This window comes from Mobula birostris, chromosome 5 (genome assembly GCF_030028105.1).
Source record: "Mobula birostris isolate sMobBir1 chromosome 5, sMobBir1.hap1, whole genome shotgun sequence".
Taxonomy (NCBI): Eukaryota; Metazoa; Chordata; class Chondrichthyes; order Myliobatiformes; family Myliobatidae; genus Mobula; species Mobula birostris.
The window spans coordinates 81,307,246-81,320,909 of NC_092374.1; the positions used below are offsets into that span (position 1 = coordinate 81,307,246).

General features: G+C 47.0%; 1 long non-coding RNA gene across 1 annotated transcript; it reads left to right on the forward strand.

The window, feature by feature from the left end:
- The first annotated feature begins 519 nt into the window (after nt 1-519).
- Nucleotides 520-6,205, forward strand: LOC140197281 (uncharacterized). Its single transcript, XR_011885904.1, has 3 exons — nt 520-744; nt 4,344-4,519; nt 5,651-6,205. It is a non-coding gene; the product is annotated as an uncharacterized lncRNA (long non-coding RNA).
- Nucleotides 6,206-13,664: the final 7,459 nt, after the last annotated feature.

The window sequence follows — 13,664 nt, forward strand, 5'->3', positions numbered from 1 at the left end:
CGAGGGGAGGTGTCGGTTTGTAGCAATCTCACTTGCTTCTCCCAGAGGAGGGTCCCTGGAGTCGAATGCTCTCCCTCTCTCTCCCTCTCTCCCTCTCTCTCTCTCTCTCTTCCCCTCTCTCCCTCACTCGCTCCCCCTCTCTCTCTCCCCCTCTCCCTCACTCACTTCCCCTCTCTCCCTCTCTCCATCTCTCCCTCTCTCCTTCTCTCTCCCCCTCTCTCTTCCTCTCTCTCTCCCCCCCCTCTCTCTCTCTCTCCCTCTCTCTCCCCCTCCCCTTTCTCCCTCTTCCCCTCTCTCCCTCTCTCTCTCCCTCTCTCTCCCTCCCCTCCCTCGCTCTCTCTCCCTCTCTCTCTCCTTCCCTCTCTCCCTCCCTCCCTCCCTCTCTCTCTCTCTCCCTCTCTCTCTCTTCCTCTCTCCCATCTTTCTCCCTCTTTCCCTCTCTCCATCTCTCCCACCCCCCCCCCCACCAATGTTATCAGAGGATGGTTCCGGAGTCCTGGGTCTTGGGCAAGACATTATTGATGCGGTTTGTGGAGGCATTTCAAATAGTCGGCGACACAGTGCTGCATTGAACTAGAACTGAGCTGATCTGAATATAAACAGCAGGAATTCTGCAGATGCTGGAAATTCAAGCAACACAAATAAAAGTTGCTGGTGAACGCAGCAGGCCAGGCAGCATCTCTAGGAAGAGGTGCAGTCGACGTTTCAGGCCGAAACCCTTCGTCAGGACTAACTGAAGGAAGAGTGAGTAAGGGATTTGAAAGTTGGAGAGGGAGGGGGAGATCCAAAATGATAGGAGAAGACAGGAGGGGGAGGGATGGAGCCGAGAGCTGGAGAGGTGATAGGCAAAAGGGGATACGAGCGGGGGGACCCAGAGGATGGGCAAGGGGTATATTCAGAGGGACAGAGGGAGAAAAAGGAGAGTGAGAGAAAGAATGTGTGTATAAAAATAAGTAACAGATGGGGTACGAGGGGGAGGTGGGGCCTTAGCGGAAGTTAGAGAAGTCGATGTTCATGCCATCAGGTCGGAGGCTACCCAGACGGAATATAAGGTGTTGTTCCTCCAACCTGAGTGTGGCTTCATCTTTACAGTAGAGGAGACCGTGGATAGACATGTCAGAATGGGAATGGGATGTGGAATTAAAATGTGTGGCTACTGGGAGATCCTGCTTTCTCTGGCGGACAGAGCGTAGGTGTTCAGCAAAGCGGTCTCCCAGTCTGCGTCGGGTCTCGCCAATATATAAAAGGCCACATCGGGAGCACCGGACGCAGTATATCACCCCAGCCGACTCACAGGTGAAGTGTCGCCTCACCTGGAAGAACTGTTTGGGGCCCTGAATGGTGGTAAGGGAGGAAGTGTAAGGGCATGTGTAGCACTTGTTCCGCTTACACGGATAAGTGCCAGGAGGGAGATCAGTGGGGAGGGATGGGGGGGGGACGAATGGACAAGGGAGTTGTGTAGGGAGCGATCCCTGCGGAATGCAGAGAGAGGCGGGGAGGGAAAGATGTGCTTAGTGGTGGGATCCCGTTGGATGTGGCGGAAATTACGGAGAATAATATGTTGGACCCGGAGGCTGGTGGGGTGGTAGGTGAGGACCAGGGGAACCCTATTCCTAGTGGGGTGGCGGGAGGATGGAGTGAGAGCAGATGTACGTGAAATAGGGGAGATGCGTTTAAGAGCAGAGTTGATAGTGGAGGAAGGGAAGCCCCTTTCTTTAAAAAAGGAAGACATCTCCCTCGTCCAGGAATGAAAAGCCTCATCCTGAGAGCAGATGCGGCAGAGACGGAGGAATTGCGAGAAGGGGATGGCGTTTTTGCAAGAGACAGGGTGAGAAGAGGAATAGTCCAGATAGCTGTGAGAGTCAGTAGGCTTATAGTAGACATCAGTGGATAAGCTGTCTCCAGAGATAGAGACAGAAAGATCTAGAAAGGGGAGGGAGGTGTCGGAAATGGACCAGGTAAACTTGAGGGCAGGGTGAAAGTTGGAGGCAAAGTTAATAAAGTCAACGAGCTCTGCATGCGTGCAGGAAGCAGCGCCAATGCAGTCGTCGATGTAGCGAAGGAAAAGTGGGGGACAGATACCAGGATAGGCACGGAACATAGATTGTTCCACAAACCCAACAAAAAGGCAGGCATAGCTAGGACCCATACGGGTGCCCATAGCTACACCTTTAGTTTGGAGGAAGTGGGAGGAGCCAAAGGAGAAATTATTAAGAGTAAGGACTAATTCCGCTACACAGAGCAGAGTGGTGGTAGAGGGGAACTGATTAGGTCTGGAATCCAAAAAGAAGCGTAGAGCTTTGAGACCTTCCTGATGGGGGATGGAAGTATATAGGGACTGGACATCCATGGTGAAAATAAAGCAGTGGGGGCCAGGGAACTTAAAATCATCGAAAAGTTTAAGAGCGTGAGAAGTGTCACGAACATAGGTCGGAAGGGATTGAACAAGGGGTGATAAAACAGTGTCGCGGTATGCAGAAACGAGTTCGGTGGGGCAGGAGCAAGCTGAGACAATAGGTCGGCCAGGACAGGCAGGTTTGTGGATCTTGGGTAGGAGGTAGAAATGGGAAGTGCGGGGTGTGGGAACTATAAGGTTCTGAATATGCCTGGACTCTTTCGATGACAAATTTCACGTCACAGGCCAGTGATAATAAACCTGATTCTGATGCTGAACTTTGTGGTTTGGTGTTTCATACTCTGTGTTTTTCACTTAGCGTGATTTTTTTTGTGCATAGGAATTCAATGTTTTTTTGCTTTGAATGGATTCCCCACAGTGTTTCTTTGTTTTCTGCCTGTCTGTGGGAAGACGAAACTCGGGGTTGTGTACTGCATGCTGCGGGTACTTTGATAATAAATGTACTTTCAATTTTCAACACCTCTCCTCCCCACTCTCAGTTCTGATGCCGGCTTTCGACCAGAATCGTTGACAATTCTGTTCCCCTATGCAGACGCTGATTGACCCGCTGGCCCTACAGATGATTGTTTGTTGGTTTCCCTGAAACATTTTTCATGGAAATCAAAGTCAAATTGGAGTTTATTGTCATCTGGACAAGTATGTGTCCGTGACATTGGATACACAAGCTTCACACAAGGAATGCATTAATGATGCAAGGTTATGCAAGTCGAACAAGAAAGCAATGTGATTGAAGTGGCCATCCTGTTGCTAAACTGTGGTGATTAGGGTTGTACCGCACAAGAGAAATAAGAAAGCCTGCAGATAATGGAAATCATGAGCAACAGAAACAAAAGGAGGTCAGGAGTCCCGTGAAGGATCTGGGTTGGCCCAAACTGTCGACTGCTCGTAAATGCTGCCTGACCTGCTGAGTTCCTCCAGCATTTTGTAATGATTCAACAAGGGCCAAATCCTGTGCTGTACTGTTCTACAGTCTGTGTTCTAGAATGGTTCCTTAAGGTTGTCATAGCCAGGGGGTGGTAGTGGGGATAAGCTCCTACTACCTATTCAATGCTCCCAATGCTGTGCACCTCAAATAGCCTCAGACAACCAAGTCCAGCTCCTGGCCTTCACGTGTAGCTTAGCTACTAAGGCTGGCGGGACCAATTCCACTGACAGGAAAAGGGGCAAAGGTGGGTTACTGATGCCTTAAAACCAATCACTTTGGGCAGGTGGGGTTTGTGAGCCCTGGTTGTCAGCTTACCTAGGAGAAGGAAAACTCTGACCTCAAACTTCCACTGCCCCGTGTCTATACCCACTCATGGGAAAGGCTTTGGGAGTAAACTCCTGGGGAAAAATATGTGAGAGAGGGTTAACATATAAGGAACATTTGTCCGCTCTTGGACTGTATTCCTTGGAGTTTAGAAGAATGAGGGGAGACCTCATAGAAACATTCCGAATGTTAAAAGGCATGGACAGAGTGGATGTGGCAAAGTTGTTTCCCATGATGGGGGAGTCTAGTACGAGAGGGCATGACTTAAGGATTGAAGGGCGCCCTTTCAGAACAGAAATGCGAAGAAATTTTTTTAGTCAGAGGGTGGTGAATCTATGGAATTTGTTGCCACAGGTGGCAGTGGAGGCCAAGTCATTGGGTGTATTTAAGGCAGAGATTGATAGGTATCTGAGTAGCCAGGGCATCAAAGGTTATGGTGAGAAGGCGGGGGGGACTAAATGGGAGAATGGATCAGCTCATGATAAAATGGCAGAGCAGACTTGATGGGCCGAATGGCCGACTTCTGCTCCTTTGTCTCATGGTCTATGGTCTTACGGAAAAATCCGGGGCTGGGGTCCCTATGGAAGTCCTACTTTGATTTCAATACTGACTAATACCTCCTGCTTTGCTGCTGGTACCAAACTGTATCGATTTCTGTCATTGCTTTGGACTCAACAGATGCGTGGAGAGGGGAAGACCACTACAGGGGAACAGCTCACTCTCCATATCGTACCACCCTGGCTTGTGTACTGGCTTGCATATCACGTACACAGCTGGGATGCAACATCCATGGACGACCCTGACCACTGGAGGGCCTCGATGTTCCAGTGTATGAGGTGGTCCATGATGATAAGGTTAGGATTATACAGATTGGTTCAGGAACCAGAAGTTGCTGTTTTTGTACCTGGTGGTGTGGGACTTCAGTCTTCTGTACCTCCTGTCCGATGGGAGCTGTGAGAAGATGGTGTTGTCCGGGTGGTGGGGGTCTTGATAATGGATGTTGCCTTCTTGAGGCATCATCACCTGTAGATACAACCGATGGTGCTAGTGATGTACTGGGCTAAATCCACCACTTTCTGCATCTCCTTGATGTTCTAGTGCAATCAGTTTCTACCATGGAAAGGGAAATGTTGACTGTTTTCCTTCCACATGTGCTGACTGGTCTGCTTTGCATTTCCAGCATGTGTGTGTGTGTGTCTGTCTGTCTATCTGTCGGTGAAGATTTTGTCTTAGTCCGTAACATCGACTCTTTATTCTCCTCCATAGATGCTGCCTGACCTGCTGATTTCCTCCAGCATTCTGTGTGCGTTGCTCTGGATTTCCAGAATGTGCACAATCTCTCTTGTTTCCACCATCAGGATTATGGTACAGAGGTACAGGAGCCTCAGGAACTGTTATTACTCCTCAACCATCAGGCTCTTGAACCAAAGGGGATAACCTCACTCAATTTCACTTGCCCCAACACTTCAGTGTTCCCACAGCCTATGGGCTCACTATCAAGAATTATTCATCTCATATTCTCAATATTGATTGCTTCTTATTATGATTATTATTATTACTATTATTGTTATTTTGTATTTGCACAGTTTGTTGTCTTTTGCACATTGGTTTTTGTCTGTCTTGTTGGGTACTGTCTTTTGTTTCTGCCTTCTGTTGTGTTTCTTGGATTTACTCTGTAGGCCTGCAGGAAAATGAATCTCAGGGTTGTAAAGCAACACACAGAAAGCGCTGGAGGAACTCAGCAGGTCAGGCAGCATCTATGGAAATGAATGAACAATCGATGTTTAGGGTCCAGACCCTCCTTTAGGAATGGAAGATGCCAGAATAAAAAGGTGGAGGGAGGGAAAGGAGGCTGGCCGGAAGGTGATAGGTGATGGTACTTTGATATTTACCGTGAACTTTTTGGGCTTTTCTGGTCTACATTGCCCCCTACTGTTGCTCTGGTGTCAATGCAGAGGCCTGATATTAATTTGTTCCTTTTTCAGGATCTGAGGGACTGGTGAGAAAGCCGATGTTTATTACTCTTCCCAAATTGCCCTTGAACTGACCAGGAAACTGAACTGGAGTAGTTGTATACACAAGTGAAGTCAAATCATGTTATTGTCATGTGTAAACTAAGGTAACTCCATTATGGGCACTAGATCCCCAACACCGAGGACATCTTCAAAGAGAGATGCCTCAGAAAGGTGGCATCCATCATTAAGGACACGTTTCACCCAGGACACAGGAGTCTGAAGGCACACACTCAACGATTCAGGAACGACTTCTTCCCCTCTGCCATCAGATTTCTGAATGGATATTGAACTCATGCGCTATGCAAAAATCTCAGGCACATACATAGCTGGGGTGTCTAAGACTTTTGCACAGTAGTGTAGTAATTTTATGTATTGCACTTTACTGCTGCCATAGAAAAACAAGTTTCATAACACATGTGAGTGATGATAAACCTGATTCTGATATGGGTCTCTATTATGGACTGAGAGTGGGAAGGGGGCAGGGAGAGGGGAATCATGGTTGGGAAAAGGGGAAGGGAGCAGGAAGCACCAGAGAGACATTCTGTAAGGATCAATAAACCAATTGGAATCAAATGACCTTGCCTGGTGTCTCAGGTCTGGGTGTATCTGCACCACACCCTGCCCCTGGCATTCCTTCTCTGCCTCCTGTCCCACACCCCACCCGTGGTGCTACTCCCTCACCATTCCCAACATCCGTTACTCCTGCCAGATTTACAAACTCGATCTCCACTCCACATTGACAAATACAATACTGCGCAGATGTCTTAGGCACCCCAGCTATACAGTTGAAGTCAGAAGTTTACATACACCTTAGCCAAATACATTTAAACTCGGTTTTTCACAATTCCTGACATTTAATCCGAGAAAACATTCCCTGTCTTAGGTCAGTTAGGATCACTACTTTATTTTAAGAATGTGAAATGTCAGAATAATAGTAGAGAGAATGATTTATTCAGCTTTTATTTCTTTCATCACTTTACCAGCGGGTCAGAAGTTTACATACACTTTGCTAGTATTTGGTAGCATTGCCTTTAAATTGTTTAACTTGGGTCAAACATTTTGAGTAGCCTTCCACAAGCTTCTCACAGTAAGTTGCTGGAATTTTGTTCCATTCCTCCAGACAGAACTGGTGTAACTGAGTCAAGTTTGTAGGCCTCCTTGCTCTCACATGCTTTTTCAGTTCTGCCCACAAATTTTCTATGGGTTCTATGGGAATGTTTTCTAGGATCAAGTGTCAGGAATTGTGAAAAACTGAGTTTAAATGTATTTGGCTAGGGTGTATGTAAACTTCTGACTTCAACTGTAGATATGCCTAAGACTTTTTCACAGCAATGTACACTACCTCGGTACTTTTTTGCACTACTTATTTCATTTATATATATATAATTGCAGTTTATAGTTTGTTCTATTGTGTATTACAATGTACTGCTGCTGCAAAACAACAAACTTCATGACATATGTCAGTGATATTAAACCTGATTCTGATCCTGACAAATACGTGAGGTACAATGCAAAACTTGTTTGCAACAACATCTCAACGCAACACTCACAACACGCTGGAGGAAGTCAGCGGGTCGGGCAGCATCCGTGGAAACGATGAGTCGACTTTTCGGGCCGGAACCCTTCGTCAGGACTGTAGAGGGAAGGGGCAGAGGCCCTATAAAGAAGGTGGGGGAGGGGGGGAAGGAGAAGGCTGGTAGGTTCCAGGTGAAAAACCAGTAAGGGGAAAGATAAAGGGGTGGGGGAGGGGAAGCAGGGAGGTGATAGGCAGGAAAGGTGAAGAAGGAATAGGGGAAAACACAATGGGTAGTAGAAGGAGGTGGAACCATGAGGGAGATGATAGGCAGCTGGGGGAGGGGGCAGAGTTACATAGGGATAGGGGAAGGGAGGGGGAGGGAATTACTGGAAGTTGGAGAATTCTATGTTCATACCAAGGGGCTGGAGACTACCTAGATGTTATATGAGGTGTTGCTCCTCCAACCTGAGTTTAGCCTCATCATGGCAGTAGAGGAGGCCACATATGGACATATCTGAATGGGAATGGGAAGCAGAGTTGAAGTGGGTGGCTACCGGGAGATCCTGTCTGTTGTGGCGGACAGAGCGGAGGTACTCGATGAAGTGGACCGCCAATCTGCGTCAGGTTTCACCGATGTAGAGGAGGCCGCACCAGGAGCACCGGATGCAATAGATGACCCCAACAGACTCACAAGTGAAGTGTTGCCTCACCTGGAAGGACTGTTTGGGGCCCTGAATGGTGGCAAGAGAGGAGGTGTAGGGACAGGTGTAGCACTTACGCTTACAAGGATAAGTGCTGGGTGGGAGATCCGTGGGGAGGGACATGTGGATAAGGGAGTTGTCGAGCACCTCCGCTCCGTCCGCCACAACAGACAGGATCCCCTGGAAGCCACCCACTTCAACTCTGCTTCCCATTCCCATTCAGATATGTCCATACATGGTCTCCTCTACTGCCATGATGAGGCTAAACTCAGGTTGGAGGAGCAACACCTCATATACCATCTCGGTAGTCTCCAGCCCCTTGGTATGAACATTGAATACTCCAACTTCCGGTAATTCCCTACCCCTCCCTTCCCCTCCCTTCCCCTATCCCTATGTAACTCTGCCCTCTCCCCCAGCTGCCTATCACCTCCCTCATAGTTCTGCCTCCTTCTACTAACCATTGTGTTTTCCCCTATTCCTTCTTCACCTTTCCTGCCTATCACCTCCCTGCCTCCCCTCCCCACCCCTTTATCTTTCCCCTTACTGGTTTTTCACCTGGAACCTACCATCCTCCTCCTTCCCACCCTCCCCCCACCTTCTTTATAGGGCCTCTGCCCCTTCCCTCTACAGTCCTGACGAAGGGTTCCGGCCCGAAACGTCGACTCATCGTTTCCACGAATGCTGCCCGACCTGCTGAGTTCCTCCAGCATGTTGTGAGTGTTGCTTTGATCCCAGCACCTTCAGAGTATTTTGTGTTTAACATCTCAGGGGTGTGGGTACAGACAAATTACACATGAATCATACATAAAATTATACCATACAGTGAAAAGAAATCCTGCATATGTGGGATCTTTGTGCAAAGAGTTACTAACACTGTTGAAGGCAAGTCCATGAAGGCGGCACACAACTGCTCTGAAGAAACTCACACAGAATGCTGGAGGAACTCAGCAGGTCAGGCAGCATCTTTAGGAATGAATAAACAGTCGACGTTTTGGGCCAAGGCCCTTCTTGAGGACTGAAATGGAAGGGGGAAGATGCCAGAATCTGAAGAAGCCTGTCTGAGATACTGAAGTGCTGGGTTTCAATGGACTCTGGATCAAGGTCTCTTTGAGGTCGGGGGCTTTTGCATGGCGAGGAGGGTGGGGGGGGGGGTTGGTGTTTCTGCTGGCGCGAGTAGAGGGGTGGTTGATGCTCTTGCTGCTATTTGTGCAAAGGTGGGGGGTCTTTGGGGCTTCGATGTCTCCATTATTCATTCTATGGGGTTTCCTGTTTTTTAGATATCTGTGAACAGTAAGAATTTCAGGCTGTATACTGTATGCATTCTCTGATATCAAATGAACTGTTGAACCTTTGAAGACCTTCAATGTATCCTGAGTGCTTTTGCCAAGCCAAGTAGTGCTCTGGTTCGTGTATTGAATATACAAAAGACACTGTCTTTTATATCACCTCCGTCTAACCAGCCATTTATCCAGCCCTCCATAAAAGTTATTAATATCACCCTTGAAATTGTAGACCATTTTCCCTACCTTGGCAGTGTTCTCTCCTCAAAAACAGACATTGAGTCAGCGAGGTACCTAGGACTGGAGTGCCCAGATCGGATTGCCTGGAGGTTTAGGGCGTATCTGAGGATGAATTTTTACACCTGGAGTGGAGGGATTGGACTCTGGAATGCACAGCCAGAGGGGTCGGAGGAGGTCGAGGCTCTCGCAACGTTTGAGAAGTATCTGGGCGACCACTTGAATCACCGGGTATGGAAAGGTGCAGTCACTGTGTTTTTATTTTGTATTTCCACAGTTTGTTGTCCTTTGTACACTGGTTGTTTGTCCTGCTGGTTGCAGTCTTTCATTGATTCTATTGTGTTTCTTGGATTTACCCTGTATGTCCCAGGAAAATGCATCTCAGGGTTGTCTATGGTGACATATACGTACTTTGATAATCAATTTACTTTGAACTTCACTCACCCCAACTCTAAACAGATTCTGCAACCTATGGATGCCCTTTCAAGAACTCTGTATCTTATGTTCTCAATATTTATTATTTATTTGTTTTTTTTCTTTTTGTATTTGCACAGTTTGTTGTCTTTCTAAAATTGGTTTGTCCATCCTGTTGGATGTGGTCTTTCATTGATTCTATTCTGTTTTTTGAACCTACTGTGCCATCATCATCATGTTCCATGCCATATGACATCATCATTATGTGCCACGTTGTGTGACGTGGCGATCATGGTCTTTCCATGATGGTGATTGTTTTTGGCAAATTTTTCTACAGAAGTGGTTTGCCATTGGCTTCTCCTGGGCAGTGTCTTTACAAGACGGGTGAGCCCAGTCATTATCAATACTCTTCAGAGATTGTCTGCCTGGCGTCAGTGGTTGCATAACCAGGACTTGAGACATGCCTGCACGAAAATGAGTCTCCAGGAGACATGTATGCACTTTGATAGTAAACTCACTTTGAACTTTGAAGATTCAAAGATTCAATGTATGTATGCAGTATACAACCTTGAAATTTGTCTTCCCTTCAGACAGCCTCAAAACAAAGAAAACCATGGGACCCGTTTAAATAAAAACATCAACCCTCCCCAGTGGGTGGGTGAAAAAAATTCACGCAAATGGCAACAAAACAAAGGTGCTGGTAAATGGGATTCTTTTATTTATTTGTTTATTTATTTTATTGAGATACAGTGCAGAACACGCCTTTCTAGCCCTTCGAGCCACACCGCCCAGCAACCCCCCGATTTAACCCTAGCCTAGTCACTTACACTGACCAATTACCAACCGGTATGTCTTAGTGCTGTGGGAGGAAACCAGAGCACTCGGGGGAAACCCACGCTGTCACGGGGAAAACATCGAAAATCCTTACAGACAGCGGTGGGAATTGAACCCAGGTCACTGGCACAGTAAAGTGTGCTAACTACTACACTACCGCGAAGCAGAAAATCAAGGAGCTGATTATTGACTTCAGAAGAACAAAACCAAAGGTCCATGAGTCAGTCTGCATCAGAAGTGAAGACAGTCAGCAACTTCAAGTTCCTCAGTGTTATCATTTCAGAGGATGTGTCCTAGGTCCAGCATGTAAGTGCAATTACGACAATACTCTGAAGTTGGCCTCACCAATGTCATAGAGTCATAGAAAAGCACAGCATAGAAACAGACCCTTCTGTGCCCAAACCATTTAAACTGTCTACTTCCATCGACCACACCTGGACCATAGCCCTCCATACCCCTATTATCCATGTACCTACCCAAAGAAGAAGAAGAAGAAAGCCCTTAACTCCGAGTGGAGTCATCGTGACACCCTCGTGACGGTGCTTTTTTTTTTAGCAGGCTTTCTTATTTTTACAAGGCCGAATTGCTAGTTTGACACTCAACCCAACACAGATGGAAAGCGTGCAAGGGAGCTGGCTGGATTCGAACTTATGAGCCTTCGCTCCGAAGTCCGGCACTGATGCCACTACGCCACCAGCTGGCTATGCACCTACCCAAACTTCTCTTAAATATTGAAATCAAGCTCGCATGCAGCACTTGAACTGGCAACTCGTTCCACACTCTCAACATATGTCAGACATCCCACCTCTCCCGGAAGTTCCGAGAGTCTCCCGCATATTGATAGTGGCTCCCTGATGCCCGCAAATTATATACAATATCCTGGAAATCGATTTTTTTTTGAGAGTGAGTGAGCGGTGGGGGGGGGGGGGGAGAGAGAGGGGGAGAGAGAGGGAGAGAGGAAGACGGAGAGGGAGAGGATGAATCCTAATTGGTCTCTTTTTGTGCTAAGTAGATCTATCAGTTTTCTCTGTGGGTGGATTTTACAGTTGACCTCTCTCTCTCTTTCATTGTCCATCAGTTCAGTTTAGTGTCCTGTAGCGCCATAGGTGAGTGTTCCAAAAAAAGAAAATATAAAATGTACTTCACCCCAGACAACACTAAAGTGTACCCCTGCCTAATAGGGGTCAAAAATAATGACAGTGTTGCTCGCTGCACTGTTTGCAACAGTAACTTTTCTATTGCCCATGGTGGGTTAAGACTGTAAAAGACGTGTTGAGGTGAGTTTAACAGGTGTCATTCGTTCATTAGCGTAGCTAACATTATTTAAACTAGTGAGCTCTGCCAGTTGATGAAGCTGCTTTTGGTGCTGTCAAATTCTAATTGTGATGTAGGAAGGGCATTCAGCATGGTGCGTCGCATTAGATTAAATTAGATTAGATTAGATTATGAGGACACTCAGTCCTCATTTATTGTCATTTAGAAATGCATGCATTAAAAAATAATACAAATTTCCTCCAGAATGATATCACAGAAACACAGGACAAACCAAGACTAAAACTGACAAAACCACATAATTATAACATATAGTTACAACATTGCAAAGCAATACTGTAATTTGATAAAGAGCAGACCATGGGCACGGTAAAAAAAAAGTCTGAAGTCCCAATAGCCCCATCATCTCACGCAGATGGTAGAACCCTCCCTGCCGTGAACCTCCAAGCGCCGCAAGCTTGCCGATGCAGCACCCGACCACAGCAGACCCTGAGTCTGTCCGAAAACTTCGAGCCTCCGACCAGCCCTCTGACACCGAGCACCGAGCACCATCCTCTGCCGAGTGCTTCGACCCTGCCCTGGCCACCGAGCAACAAGCAAAGCCAAGGACTCAGGGCCTTCCCCTCTGGAGATTCTGCATCACACAGTAGCAGCAGCAGTGAAACAGGCATTTCAGAAGTTTCACCAGATGTTCCTTCGTGCTCTCACGTCTGTCTCCATCAAATCAGGATTGTGCACGGCACCCTACTTGACAGATAACAGATATCACCACCGGAGTGCTACGTCGCACCGCCATCTTCTCCTCCCGCCATTAAGATAGAATTCAGAAGTCAGCTGTCTCACAAAACACTAATGAATCTGATGACTTGCAAAATTAACAAATTTATTGACATAGACTACTATGAGGTTGAGACTTCCGGCAAAATGCTCAAATCTGCCTAGCAAGCCACATCACAGTACAAGGAAAGTTTTCAAAAGAAATAGAAAAGCTATTTGCATTAGCATCTAGCTATTAGCATTGAGACTGCCAACAAAATACTTAACAAGGAATATATATATATATGTGTGTGTGTGTGTGTGTGTGTGTGTGTGTGTGCGTGTGTGTGTGCGCGCGCGTGTGTGTGTGTGTGTGTGTGCGCGCGCGCGCGTGCGTGTGTGTGTGTGTGTGTGTATGTGTGTGTGTAAATAGTTTCAATATGTGATCACACATCAAATAAATTGTTGTGTTCTTTCATAATCAAATGTCCTGAAAACACCCTTGGAGGTCGACCGGCGGGGTGCGGGGGGACATGGGGTTGCGGGGGAGGGGCGAGGGTGGTGGTGCTACCTCCCTGAAATGAGTTTTTGCAGGGTGGGATGTCTGATATGTTCCCCTTACACTTTTCTCCTTTCACCCTTAAGCCCTGATCTCTGGTTGTCGTCCCACCCAACCTCAGTGGAAAAAGCCCGCTTGCATTTACCCTGTCTATACCCCTCATAATTTTGTATTCCTCTATCAAATCAACCCTCAGTCTTCTGTGTTCCAGCGAATGAAGTCCTCACCTATTCAGTCTTCCCTTATAACTCAGGTCCTCCAGTCCTGGGAGCATCTTTGTAAATTTTCTCTGTACATCTCTCCTGTAGACAGATGACCAAAACTGTGCACAATACTCCAAATTAGGCCTCACCAACGTCTTAAACAACTTCAATGTAACATCCATCTCCAGTCGTTAATACGTTGATTAATGAAG